The sequence below is a fragment of the Vicugna pacos genome, chromosome 26 (assembly GCF_048564905.1).
Source record: "Vicugna pacos chromosome 26, VicPac4, whole genome shotgun sequence".
Classification (NCBI taxonomy): Eukaryota; Metazoa; Chordata; class Mammalia; order Artiodactyla; family Camelidae; genus Vicugna; species Vicugna pacos.
Genome location: NC_133012.1, coordinates 3,817,574 through 3,830,857, shown reverse-complemented (window position 1 = coordinate 3,830,857; position 13,284 = coordinate 3,817,574). Strand labels below are relative to the sequence as shown.

The 13,284-nt window shown below is 47.4% G+C and overlaps 1 long non-coding RNA gene across 1 annotated transcript; it reads right to left on the bottom strand.

Annotated features, from left to right (window-relative positions):
• Window positions 1-3,244: 3,244 nt before the first annotated feature.
• Window positions 3,245-8,030, bottom strand: LOC140689578 (uncharacterized). The gene is made up of 2 exons (XR_012064613.1): window positions 7,736-8,030; window positions 3,245-3,753 (listed from the first exon to the last, which is right to left on the bottom strand). It is a non-coding gene; the product is annotated as an uncharacterized lncRNA (long non-coding RNA).
• Between the last annotated feature and the right edge of the window lie 5,254 nt (window positions 8,031-13,284).

Sequence of the window (13,284 nt, the reverse complement as noted above, 5' to 3'; positions counted from 1 at the left end):
TACACGAATGTATGTGTACATGAATGTTGGTTGAACTACTAGCCAAAACAATTGAGAACCCCTTAAATGTCTGTAGTAGAGTATGGGGAACCTGTGTGATGGAATCCCATGCACTAAGGTGAAAAATGGGCTACAGTATACTAACATGAAAAGATACCCACTATATACTAAGTGGAAACTGCACATTGCCTATGTATATTCTGAGGCCATTTTTATAAGAATAAAATCTCCAAACCACTTTATAATTAATTACCTGCTTGCTATTTTTTTTCCCAGTAAACTTTTGATTGATTGAAGTAAAACATACAGACAGAAAATTACACAAGGAACACATCTGAGTTACCACCCAGGTCAAGAAACAAATTAGGGGGGAAGGGATAGCTCAGTGGTAGAGTACATGCATGCCTAGCATGCATGAGGTCTTGGGTTCAATCCCCAGTCCCTCCACTAAAATAAATTAAATAAATAAACAAACCTAATTACCTCCCCCACCAAAACAAAACAAACAAACAAAAAAAGGAATTAGAAAAAAAGAAATGAATTATTATTTTGGAGTCCAGAGCACAAGAGAAAGGTCCAGGCTACAGACAGTGACTTGAGAGTTAGCATAGGAAAGTAAGTGAATAATTGTCAAAATTGGGCAAGGACATCCATGGAAAAGGTACCAAGTGAAAAACACGAGGGCTGAGGACTTGAGGTATGTGAAGGTTTAAGGGTTAAAGTGAGTATACTGGGTCTCCAAAGGAGACTGAGAAGGATGCCCAAGGTGACAACCTGAGGAAAGCTGTCTGACCCCTGTGACAATCTGATCCTGTCCAGTGCAGGCTCAAAGCGCACGAGTGCCATCCAGGTACCCAGGTGGGCTTCCTTATGGATGTACTTTGTATCCTATGATGCTGCGGCTCCAGCCACAACTGACCTGAGCATCGCCCAGGGATCTGTGCCACCTCTCCGCGTAGGTCAAGGAGTCCTACACCCAACGGCCCTCAGAGGTCGGAAGATGCGTAGCTTGCAGTAGCATAAGGAAAAGCGGAAAGCTGACTCCGCCACAGGAGCCGAGGAGCGTGCAGCGGGAACCCTGGGAAAACGTCTCAGTCCTCGAAGACTGTTTCACAGCTGAAAGGGGTTCAGGCTCGCTCATCGCCCCTATCTCAGGTCAGGTCAGGGCTGGAGTGAGGCTGCCTGAGTCACGCTTCTTGTCATACCTTTTCCTTTTCGTTTTCCCCGCCAAGTGTTTGAGACATGAAAGGCCTTTCTGACCGGCTGCCTCCATCCCGGGGCCAGGGCGTCAGTGCGGCTGGCCCACCAGGGGCATATAACTAGCTCCTGCTGGGGAATCTGGACTCAGATGAGAGGAGCGGCATCTCCGCCACCGCTACTGCCCGCACGCGAGTGGGGTAAGCCTCCTGCCGCCAGGAACTGACGGCTCCCCGCCTGCCCACGCTCTGCCTCTTCCTGGCTGGGCGTCTTTGCATCCAGTTTCATCCCACACCTGTGGGCCGGGGGCCCAGGGGGAGAGAAGTGCAGTGATGGAGCGAGGGGAAGGGGGCAGGCCGGCTACAGTTGAGAATGCCTGGCCCTTCTGCCCTGCCGTCAGAACTCCCTTATCCTTTTGTCAAAGGGCCCGTTGCTGCCAGTGTCGCCCGCGCGCCGCTCCATGCACCTGCGCCTCAGCCCCCTCGCCCGCCGGCCGCGTGGAGCTGCAGCTCCCTCCATCCTTCTGCTCCTGCCTGGCGCCACCTCCCAAGCCCCAGAGACCCAGGAAGCAGGTGGTGTTCGCAGACACGAAGGGGCTCTCGCTGACGTCGGTGCATAGGTTTGAAGATGCTGTGGGCGGAGACCCTGAGCAGGACTCATGCTGTGGGTCCAGCTGCGCCTGCCGTACACCACCCTCGGCTCCAGGCTGCCCTGCCCCAGGTAGGACTCGGGGGTCCCCGGAGGCGCCTGCAGACCCCGCGTGCGCCGGGAGCAGTGAGCGCGGCCCAGGGCCTCCTGCGAGGGGCGGTGCCGGCTCACGCGCTGAGTTTCCAGAAGGCGGTGCAGCTGCACATCCCCCTGGATGCCTGGGGCTCCCTCCTTGAAGCGCCACTTGTCACACCCCGGATCCTGGCGAAACCTACAGCTTCGCCCTCCTCGCGATGTCGTGGCGAGGTCCCCGGGGCCGGCTGGCACCATCCAGTACTGTTTCTCTTAGAGGGTCCTCAGCAGCTTGCCAGGGACAATACTCAAGGGCAAAACTACTGCTTGGCGCCCAGTTCACGGTCCTGCTCATCAGAATGAAACTGAACTTTGCGAGGACCCACAGAAAGGGAGCGCCCTCGGGGGCACTTTTTCTGCAGAGAGAAACCTGGAAAATCCTTTGCCCAGGATGTGCGCCTGCCCTCTCCCCACTGGAGCCCATCTCAGAATCTTTCGGCTCCTGCATTGCAGTGGGAAGACTGGATTGATGCAACTCCCAGCTCTTCAGAAAGCCTTGAATGCCTTGCATTCTTATCTCTCAAGGGCAGCTCACTTCCTGACCAAAGGGATGTGGTTTCCTTTAGGAAGATGCTGCCACGGGCGCCAACCACCCTCTGCGGGGAAGACTTTGGAGCTTGGAAACAGAAGAAAGGAAACAAAGCTTTTATACGTAATTATTTTAAAGACCTGGCTGAGAGTGTCTGTAAGTATGGAGTGGGTGGGTGGGTGGGTGGGTGTGACAAGGGTCCTTGACATTGAAGGGAGGAGGGATTCCGAGCAGAAATGGGCTATTTTACTTCCCTCTCCATTTGGAAAGGGCTTGCTTCCTGGTAACTTGGAATCGTCTTACTTCTTTGACTTTTGCCAAGTGAAATGTTTGTGAAAGCCTTTTCGAGTTGTAAACACTTGACCCTTCCCCTCATCAGCAGTTAAGAGTCTGGGAAAACTTGGTGTACCTTAAAAGAGGTGTACTTAAACAAAAATGAATGGTTGAGTACTTTTTTTTTTTTTACTGTAATTTACCAAGACCCAGAAGGCTGACCTTTGCTCCTACGGCCACCCCCACTTTCCCCATTGTATCTATCACCCGGATTGAGCCTACATTTTGAACTGTTGCCTCTGTAAAATAAAGAATGCTCCCCACCGTCCAGTTCTACAAGAATCAAGTCATTAGCCACTGTTATTCACTGACCTCCAACACACCCTGCAAGGAATTTGTTAGCCAGGAGTGAGACCCTTAAATTAGCCTGCAGGCTAGAAAGAATTCACAGCTGAAGCAGAGGGATAGAGTGAAAACTGCTTTTATTTCTCAAAAGAGGAAAAGGAAGGAAAGTGCTCTATCAGGGAGAAAGAAGGAAAAGTGCTCGAGAGGGGAAAAGATGCTCCAGCCAGGAGCCATCAGCTTAGATGACCAGTAGGGACAGCTCCGGCCCCGGGCTGGGCCACGTGGGCTTTTATGAGAGGCTTCTGCCATCATGTCTTCCTTCCAGGTGCAATGGAACCAATCAGTCCCTGTTCGAGTTTTGCAGTCCTTGCATGGGCTTTTCTGGTTGTTGTCATGGCAACTGTCAACTGTCATGGCTCTGGTGGGCATGTCACTTAGCATGCTAATACATTGCTATAAGCATATAATGAGGCTCAAGATCCACTGGAAGTCAAATTCTCCATCATCTTGGACTCTGTTGGTTCTAACCAGTTCTTATTTCTTCTCTGTAGCTGCCTCCTGAGACTTAGATAAGGGTAATTGGTTTCCAGTCGAAGGCGGGGCAGGGGTATGTTCCTGGGGGCAAAAGCCTTGGAAACAAAAAGAAAAGTTGATTTTAATCAGAATGCCTGCAATCTGGTGGACACAGCACTGCCCCCAAACTATCTCCAAAGATTCTATTCAGCCATGAACATTTTGAAGAGAAATGAGGGAGTAATCTCAGTTAAACGTTGAGATAGGTGGTCAGAGTCTGCAGTTCCCAGTGCCTGTAGGCTTGTCTTAATTGCTGGAGCCTGCTTTTCTATGACCCAGGGAAGCCTGGGACACAAGGCAAGGGTCCGGGGTGGGGGCCCAGAGGGTCCTGCTCCCTTTCAAATTCATGGTGAAGATCAGGATGAGGCACTCTGTGCTCTGGGAAAACAGGCAAAATGAGCCCCTAGATAGTTAGAAATATTTGGGGAGAAATTTTTTATGAACCTGGATTCTTGCATCTTCCCATAGTTAGAAAAACACTAAAATCATTAACTGAGATACCTGGTCCTCATGACTAGCCGCATGAAGTACTAGTTCATGATTTTATTGACTATATAAATAATTTGTCCAGTTTCTGGTAGTTACATCATGTCGCTTTTACTTATTCAATGAACATTGATTGAACAACTGCTGTGTGCCAGACATTGTATTAACTATTAGGGACAGAAAGATGAATTTTCAAAATTCACAGTCCAATCAAGGAAGCCGGACATATAAACAATAAATGAAAAATAAATGTTAGAAGTCCCTGCAGAGTGTTAGGGACACATGGAGAATGAGCCCTAGGGAGAAATCAGAGAAGACTTCCTGTTGGAGTTGACCCTTGGTGTGAATCCCTAAAGGATGAGCCAATGTTTTCCCAGAAATTGCTCTGTGCTGCACTTAAGTGGCCTTATTTATGCATGTGATTTCCACTAGACTTTCTGAATTATTATTAAATCAATTGAAGCTCCCCTCCCTTTCCTTGAGAGTCTCAGGAAGGCAGCTGTTGGTTTAATGGAGGTGCTGATGGCAGGTGGATGCGAATTTTAGAAAATGGAGAGCTGGGGTGAAGCATAGTTTCCCACATTCATCCAAGAGGATGCTCTGCTCAGCCAGTGTTTTTTTCAGCTGCTTGGCAGGTTGAATCCTGTACAAATTGAAGTTGAGGTGTGTCAAATTGCCAGGGCCTTTAGAGCCAAACCAACCTTTCTTTCTTTCTTTCTTTCTTTCTTTCTTTCTTTCTTTCTTTCTTTCTAGTCAACAAACAACATATTGATGCTGATTTGGTTTCCCAAGTAGATTTCCTATGGCTACAGGTGAGAATTGACCCATGGATTCTATTACCCCGGTTACATTGTTCTATTATTCCAGTTAATTTGGCATTTTCAATTATCCACCTACATTAATAAATAATCCTTTCCTTGTTATCCGTGTCTTCTGTATGTTCAATAATTTCAGATCAGTCCCCAGAACCAGGTCATCCCGCTGTGAACTGGCAAAACTGAGTCTGTGTATTTCCAAACTGAGGACCACAGTGTGGATATAAACTGGAAAACCTGTCTTCATTTTGCTCTTAACTGCAAAGTCTCTACTTAAGTCCCAGTGTTCTTATATTAATCTGACCCAGCATGTATATCATTCATATTCTGACGACTTTCAAACTTATATTACTAGCCTGGACCTATTCTGCTAACTCCAGACCATCAAAGTAGAGCATCTCAAATGGCGGTTCCCCCCCAAATTAAAAATAGAATTACGACAGAAGCCAGCAATCCCATTTTGAGGTGTACAACCAAAAGAATCGAAAGCAGGATCTCAGATATTTGTATGTTCACGTCACAGCAGCATTATTCACAACAGCCAAAAGGTGGAAGCAACTCAAATGTCCATCTTGTGGATGAATGGGGAAAGAAAATGTGGTCTATACAGACCATGGACTATTATTCAGCTCTGAAAAGGAAGGAAATTCTGGATGAAGCTGGAGGACATTATGCTGAATGAAGACATATATAGTATGATTTCACTTGTCTGAGGTATAAGAATGAGGTATTGATACAGGAAAGTGGGGTGCAAGAGGATGGCTGTGCCCCAGGTCTCAGGCGAATCCCTGGGATGTGTTCCCGCCAAGTGAGAGTCCTGGGCTTTGCCCAGGAAAGTAGTCAAGAGTGAGCCATAGTTGAGTAAAAGTAGATTTATTCTGAGAGGTCCATACTCCACACACAGAGTGCTGGCTGTCTCAGAAGGCCAGAGAGGCCATGAGGCATGGGGTGAATGGTTTAAAGTAGATACACACTCCATAGACAGAGAGTGGTCACCTCGGAGTGCACTGTTGCTAGTTTCTATGGGTGGTGACTTCATATGCTGCCAAGTGGGAGGATTATTCCAACTGCTTTGGGGAAGGGGCTGGGAGTCCCAGGAACTGGGCCACCACCCACTTTTTGACCTTTTTTGGTCAGCCTTGGAACTGCCGTGGCACCTGTGGCAGCGCCATTTAGCAGCTATTGTATTACAACGAGCACATAATGAAGCTCAAGGTCTACTGGGAGTCAAATCTCCCGCTCTCTTGGACCTCAAGGTCTACCGGGAGTTGAATCTTCCGCCATCTTGGCGCTGACTGCTGTGTCATTTCTTTAAGGGCTGTGCCCTGCCCCCTTCTCTCCTGTCTCAGTATGAGTGGTCAAGCTCATAGAAACAGAAAGTGGAATAGTGGTTGCCTGGGGCTGAGGGGAAGGGGAGTTGGGGAGTTTCTGTTCAACAGATACAGAGTTTTCTCTTTTCAGAATGAAAAATTTCTAGAGATGGGCTGGCCAACAATGTGAATATACTTAACATTACTGAACTGTATACTTAGAAGTGGTTAAGCTGGTACATTTTATCAGTATTTTACCACAATTAACAACGGTTTTAAAAAGAAGACAACTTTTGCTTAATTGGGGTTTTTCTCTTGGGGCTTGGAAATGAGCATCAGTGTTGCTGTTTGTGTAGTAAACAGTTGTGGATTCACCTCTCAATAAATGTCAAAGGCTTTGCCCACATAAAAAGTGACTGGACAGGAGAGCAGTTATACAGCACACTTAGAATATTATACTACCAGGGGAAGGAATCTTTTATCTTTTAAAAGGAGTATCTTCCTGGTTCACAGTACTGTGTGGCACGCACACACACAAACAGCAAACTCGTTGATCGTACAGGTGTATTTTGGGCAATGAGCTCAGTTAGGATATCATGGGAGGTTACTAAACTTCTCACTGAGCACTGTGATCCCTGGCTCTTAATGGACTATCCTTCATCAGGTTTTAAAAATTACTCGTATAGTTTTTGTAGTGTAAGAGTATTTTCATTCTGAAATGTGAAAATATCCTTACCCAGAATCTGAAAGTCTAATTCACAAGACACAAGGAATTTACTGTTTATCTATAGAGAAGGCAACAGACCTTCTTTACAGATAACCCAGCTTTGTGTGGACAAAGAATTTCACCTGCCATATAGTAAACAAAGGATGTTGCCGCCATCAAAGCATCAGCCACCACAGCCACCCCAGCCACCCCAGCCACCCTCTATGGTGCACCCTGAGGGGATTCAGATTGGAGGAAAACAGGATACTGGCCCTGGATAGTTAAGGTGCATATCAAAGGAATAATTTCATTAAGTCCAGACTCTTGCATCTTCCCAAATCTAGAAAAGCTAAATTCATTAACTTGAGATGTCTATTTTGTCTTTAATTAGCACTAGTCTTTTGATGTTCACCTACCTGGTGTTTTGTTTTGTTTGTTTGTTTGCAAAAATTCCTGCATATTCTGGCTCCTCCCTTACCTCTTCAGAACGGTGCCTCAGAGCTACCTGAGAGTCTGTATCCCGGGCTTACATCCCAAGTCTGGTGAATAATTCTTAAATTGTAGAATTGTGTCTAACTCCTCAAGCATTACTTGCTCATTTTCTCTCTCCCATTTGTATTCCTCGAGCTGAGAAATGATCATGACAGAGATATGCCCAAGTCACTGACCTTTGCAAACCAAACTTGGGAGCCTAAGGGAATTATATTAACCCATTTCTTACCGGCTTCCTCTTCATAGGGAAGTCTGATTGCTAATCAGGGCTGATTTCACTCTGTCTGTGTACCCTGAGGGACCTAGACAGTATTCGGCCCCCGCGCAGCTCAGAGGCCTGGAGACCCCTCTTTAGGAAATGCTCCCCTTTTCAGAGCAGGAGTCTCAGAGACGCGCCAGGCGAAGAGCAGGAGACCCAGGGCGCACAATACTGGTCTCTGCAGCAGCTGGCCTGGCCGGGGCAGCAGTTCTCGCCCGCCAGGGGGCGGCTCGACGGGTCCCATGCGCGTCCACCTGGTGCCAGTGACGCGGCGCCCCGCCCCTTGGCGCCCCGCCTTCCCGGCCCGCCCCACGTCGCCCCGCCCCTCGACGACCCGCCTCCCGGACCCACCACTTGGGGCCCCGTCTGCGTGTCTCCCAGGAGCCCCGCCTTCCCATAGCCCCGCCCCTTAATGCCCCGTCTCCCCGCCTACCCGCCTACGCAGCCCACCGATCGGCGCCCCGTATGCTCATCTACCCAGGGCCCCGCCCCTGGCCCCTCCCGGCCCCGCCCCCAGGCCCCCTCCCGGCCTGCCCGGCGCGCGCCGGCGCGAGAGTGCGGGGCGTGAGGTTAAACGGCGGGAGGGAAGGGATGGGACGCGAGGGTCACGTCAAAGCGGCGTAGACAAAGGGCGGGCGCGCGCACGTCCTTACGCACGCCTCGGCCGGCAGCGGCGGCGGCAAGGGCGGGAGGAACGGTCCGCGGAGGGATTTGGCGCCTCGGAGCCTCGCGGTCGGTGAGTACGACCCGGCCGGCCCCTGCCTGAAGGTCACTGGCCGTGGGGGAGCCGGGGGCGGAGCTGGGGTTCGGGGCCCCGCGGCCCGCGAGGGCTGTGGTCCGGGGACACCCTCCCTGTGTGGCCCGGGCACCACTGGCGCTGCCTGGGGTTTCCCGGCGCCGGAACGTGCCGCCCCTGCGCGGTGGAGCGGCCCGCGCGCGACCCTGCCGCGCCCTCCGCCCGCGCCCGGAGGCCGTTCCCTCTCCCGTCGGATCCTCCCGAGTCCCGGTCCCCGCGGCTCGCCCTCCGAGCGTCGGGGAGCGCAGCCTGTGTCAGAGATCGCTGGCAGGCGCCTTCCCCTGAATTGCTTAGGTTCTCTGGCTTCCCTGGGATGCACGTTTTCCTCTCTTGTTCTCCTAAGGAGCCCCATTTTGCTTTCTTAAGGATGTCTGAAGCCGCGAAATCCCTTGCCTTTCCGTTCTGATTTCATGCCTTGCGAAGCATCCTCCCATCAGGGGATCTTGTTTATTTCCTCACTTTCGGATTCACATAGGCCTTTAACTTTTGCAGTTGAAAAGTTAGGGAAAATAAACTGTATGAAACGTACCCTATAGCGCTGGAAGCAAGTTCCACGCTGTACTAGATCTCAGTGCCTCACTGCTCATGGCCTCTGTACCGTGAATCTTCTCGTTGATAACTTTCTTGAGATCAGTTGAAGAATTTCCTTCCTGGTTCGTTGTCCTTAATTTTGGCCGAACCCTGAGTACCCCTGCTTAGTTTCATGGCTTGTAGATTGTATCTCAACCCAAGAGAAGTGGTGTGAAAAGCAATTATCATTATGCCAGAGACAGTAGAAAAGAGCCATGTTTTAATGCCATTTCAGCATTCCTTTCTCACTTTGACAATGATTTTTTTTCCAGCCTTGTATTATGGAGAATTTCAGACATAGAAAAGTAGATAGAATAGTGAACCAGTATGTACCCATTACCCAGCCTCCAGAAATAACTAATCTATGGCTCACCGGGTCTCATCCCTTCCCCACCCCCCAATGCCTCTGAGATAAATCTTTGATGTCAAAAGTAGCTTGAGATTCAAAATAAAAATCTTACTATGGAATGAAGTCATAACGTACTTTTATTGGGACATTGTCTACCATTATACGCCCATCAACTCAGAAACACATAAAAGCGTTGAAGAAGGAGCAGAAAAGGATATCACATGATCAGGCTGCGCTGGTCTAACTTTGTCATTTTTGACACAAGGTCCACAGAGGTTCAGTGACTTGTCCAGATCATCAGGGAATTAGAGGTGGAACCGAGGCTGGAAATGACATCTCCCAGCTCGGCATCTATTCTTTCTCCTGCACAGCGCAGCTTGCCTGTGGTTCCTTTCTTTCGGGAAAGAAATGCTTGGAAGGGCCATGACTGAAAACTCTTGCAGTGAGGGGTCTGGGTGGGTAAATAGGAAGCTTTCCACCAAATTCTGAAGGAATAAAACTAGGGGAGAGGCCTTAAATTTTTCTTAAGCTAGGTCTGGGACAAATCAAGGCGTTCTCATCAGAGCATTTAGGAAACACAGGAAAATGCCGACCTTAGAAGAGGAATACCAAACTGAGACTAAAGGCAAGCTTTCAAAGATTGAAATACATTGACAGCTGTTTAATAAGGAGTTCCTAAGGGAAACTGGAATGGTTCTTTGGAGTGCACCCCTGATGTTTTGGTCTTGGTGGCAGAGAGAACAGTAGCAGCCTCCCATAAAACATCCTTCCTTGCCATGAGCAGTTAAGAATCCTGGACTTTTTTTTTTTTCTTTTTTAAAAAAAAGCTCTTTTTTTTTTGCTTGTTTTTTGGGGGGAGGTAATTAGGTTTATTTTAATGGAGGGACTAGGGATTGAACCCAGGACCTTGTGCATGCTAAGCATGTGCTTTACCATTGAGCTATATATCCTCCCCTCTCCTGGGCTTTTATTTTTTTAGAGAAACCCATGGTCTGCATTTGCTATTATGCTTTCTGCTCTTAAGTTTCCTCATCTCAAGAAAGACAGGTAAATTCTGTACTTGTCCTTGTGCCTGTTTTCTTACCCTTAAAATAGGGATATTCTGCCTCCAGGGGATGCGGTGAGCAAGGGAGCCCTCACATACAGACTTTGAGTTTGCTAGTAAGTTCAGTGTCTCTGGTACACATAATTGTTTATAGATTTACTTTCAGGATGGACTTCCCTTTTGTGAGTTTGTGACCTAAATGTGGCAGTTGCCCTCCACATCCAGTGTGGAAATGCGGCTAACACGAGCAGCTTCTGGGTGTCTTGGAAAATCATTACCCCTGAGGACATAGATGTGGCGGGATTGTGGATTTTGTGTTTGTCGTGTCAGAAGGAGTGCTGTGGTTACTTCGTGCGCCAGGATTCTAGCCTGACTTGCTCAATGGTTTCTGCTAAAGAGTAAGCCACATCTCTGATTTGTGCGCGCATCACTGAAGGTTACTTTCTATGTTAAAAATCTCTTTTGCGGAAGAATATTTGGTCCTGGTAAAGCTTGAGCTGCGCTGCAGAACTGTTTCTTCAGGTAGACTAGAGGTTCATTACTATGGCATGTCATTTACCCCTTCCTGTGGCATTTCGTTCGTGGGGAGGACCTGTCCGCATGCTACCAGTTCCCTGCATGGTAACACTTCCAGTCGCATGATGAATGCTTTCTAAGGGCACAGAGTTTTAGGATGAGGAGGAACATTACAAGCGCTTGGAGTTTTTCCTAACTCTTTTAAGGTACTCTCGCCTTTAAAACACATCCATGGGCAAACAGGCCATCCAGCCACAGAAGCTTGGCCGCTGTCTTTGGATGCTCGTTTCATTTTGTCTTGCAGAATAGTTGTTCGTGTGTTTGGAGTGAGCCTCCTATTAGTTAGCTGAGGGGAAGGGGGGTTTAAGTTTAACGCAGTGGCGGAGCGCGTGCTCAACATGCTTGAGGTCCTGGATTCAATCCCCAGTCCCTCCATTTAAAAAAATAATTAATTAATAGTAAATAAATACATAGATATAATTACCTCCCCACCAAAAAGTTTGTGAAGCATCCTGTAGAACATAATACCAGCCAATGTAATTTTTAAAATTTTGTAGTAGCCACTTAAAAAAATTAAAAGAAACTGTTGTAAATTTAATAATGTATTTTACTTAACCCAGATTATCCAGAATAGCACTTCAACTAATGTACACATTATTGAGATCTTTTACATTCTTTTTTTTAATTGAAGTACAGTCGATTTACAATGTTGCATTAATTTCTGGTGTTAATTTCTGGTTAATTTCATAGTGATTCATTTTTACATATATATTTACATATACATATTTTACATATATATATTCCTTTTCACATTCTTTTTTCATTATTGACCATTATAAAGTATTGAATATAGTTCCCTGTGCTATACAATAGGACCTTGTTTTTTGCATTCATTTTTTTTTTCCACACTGACTCATTGAAATTCCAGTGTCTGTTTTACATTTACAGCACATTTCAGTTTGGACGAGCGGCATTTCAAGTGCTCAAGAGTCACATGGGCTTAGCGGCTGCCTTGTTGGACAGCACAGAACCACTGGCCTTTGAACATGGGGATGAAGGAACATGTAATGTTCTTGGTGATACTCAGTTCTGAGGTTACAGTGGAGTTTGTGGTTTGGGTCTTGGTTTTTTTCTTTCTTGTTTCAGTGATTTTTCTTTGCACAGTTAGGGTTTGTTTCAAGTTTGTGGCAAGCTGAACAAAGAAGTCTGATGTTTCACAAATTTTGTGCCTTTGTGATGAAACACTTTCTCATCTTAAACAAGACTGCTTAGTCATTGGGGGGGGAAGCTTTTTAAAAATGGCTAGTAACAGAGCTCAAAAATAAAATAATAAAAAACAGGCAAAAGATTTGAGCACTTCACCAGAGGAGATACAGAGATGGCAAATAAGCTCATGAAAGAGGCTTAATATCATTGGTTGCGAGGGACAGAGAAGTTAAAATCTTCCAGCCATTAGCACGTCTGAAATTAAAAAGACAGCGTGTCAAGTATTGGTGAGGCTGTAGAGCAAAATGGAACTTACAGGCACAACTGGTGATCAATGCAAGATGGTGCAACCAGTTCAGAAACCCGTTTGGCAGTTTCATAAAGAGTTAAACACACACCTCCCTCATCCCACGCCTAGGTATTTTCCCCAGGAGAAGTGAAAGTGTATGCCGGAACAGGGCTCGGCTTTATCTGTAACAGTCCCAGACTGGACCGACCCCAATGTCATCAGCAGGTGAGTGGCTGGAGAAACTGTGACAGATTCTACCTCGGGGGTTCAGCTCAGCAGCAGCAGCAGGGATCTTGCAGCGGCACGAACGAATCTTAGAGTAATTATGGCGAGTAAAATAAACCAGATACACGTTTCTGAAAAAAGAAGACCAGAAAGTTGCTTCCGGTTGCACATACAACACTCAAATGTAAAAGCACTGATTTTGAAATTGAGCGCAGAGCAGGGTTCAGGTTGGGTAATGAACCATCTTGGGGCTTACAGCCCCAGCAAATCAAACTGTCCTTTCTCAGACGGATGGCCCTGGAGCATCAATCCTTTATCTTAGTCCCTTTTTCTTTCTTTCTTTTTTTTTTCTTTTCCAGCTTTGCAAATTATGTTGCTTTAGGTTGAATTTGGTGCTACGTTCCTTATTACCCAAGTCCAACTCACATTAGGCCTTTCTAGGCAAGGAGAAAGGACTTGAGGGCAGAATGACTGTAGTTAAGACCCAGACCCTGAAACTGACCATACTCCTGTCGTCTTAAGA